The sequence below is a fragment of the Octodon degus genome, unplaced genomic scaffold (assembly GCF_000260255.1).
Source record: "Octodon degus isolate 3935 unplaced genomic scaffold, OctDeg1.0 scaffold00243, whole genome shotgun sequence".
NCBI lineage: Eukaryota > Metazoa > Chordata > Mammalia > Rodentia > Octodontidae > Octodon > Octodon degus.
The window spans coordinates 570,295-571,603 of record NW_004524819.1 but is presented as its reverse complement, the minus strand read 5'-3'; positions in this window follow the sequence as shown (position 1 = coordinate 571,603).

Genomic DNA, 1,309 nt, shown 5'->3' with positions numbered 1-1,309 from the left:
ATTATTTTTTGCCTATATCTTGTAATATGAGAAACTACTTTGGCAGTAACAATACACAATGTACTAACCATTATTCCTCTCCTAAAATCTTGTTTTGAGATTTTGTAAAAATAAATAAATAAATAAATAAATAAAAATTAAAAAAAAAACAGGAGAAAGCATTATCATATGTACATAAAAAATAAAGTTTACATTGTCTACAAAAAAAGGAAGTGCACTTTTAGCTAGAACAGAGACCAACTAAAGTCTTCCAATGTCAGAGACATTCCAAAGTTTTGGCAAATGAGATGCCCTTATCTCACCTATAAGTTCCATTGCACTTATCACCAAAGAACAGTAGCAATTGCTAACTGACATTCTTTTCCCTCTTACTCACAAGAAAAGGCTATTAGTAAAGTTTACCTCACATCTGTAGATCAGGCACGCTAATTTCCTTAGCTAATGCAATGTGTTCTTTATTCACAGTTATGAATGGGTTGTTTGTCCACATGTTTTATAGAAATGAAAAGGAGACAATAATAAGTAGACCTAATTCTGGCAAGAAAAAAAGATGTAATACATGACACAGAACAGAATTTTATTAAAAAGTCAAAGTCATATGCCCCAGATTATAAAGAAGACAAAAGGCTTATAAAGAATAGGCTGTTATAGAAGGAAAAACAGAGAAGAATAAAAACCTTGAACAACAGAGAAATATTATTGTAAAATTTAAACACTTAATAGAAGCCAGATATATACTTTAGTTGTAAAATAGTATAAACTTCCAAAAGAGGTACATTAATCCAAACCATGGGAACAAACCATTAATTTAAAATAGATATCTATCTTGCCTGTAACTTTAAAAGACATCTTAGGGCCAGGGAGATATTTCAGTAGAGTAAGCGCTTTCCTGCCAAGCGCAAGGGCCTGAGTTCAATTCCTGGTTCCACAAAAAAAAATAGTGGATTAATCCATTGATGAGTTTGTAATTTAATGTGCTGTCAAGAGCTAGAATATGATTAAAGGAGGCGTGTGTGCCTTTGGAGGATCTATCATCTATCTATCTATCTATCTATCTATCTATCTATCTATCTATGTATCCTCTACATCTATCACTCACTCTCCTTCATTTCTCTGCTTCCTAATTGTCGTGGGTTAAACAGTTTTCCTTTGCCAGGCCCTCTCATGAAGGCATTTCTGGCTTGGAGCCAGCTGATCAGGTACTGAACTCTTAGAAACTGTAAGTCAAATAAACCTCCCCTCTTTTAATTAGAAAACATTGGGCATTTTGTTTTACTGACAGAAAAACTGACACAAGAAATACAAAACT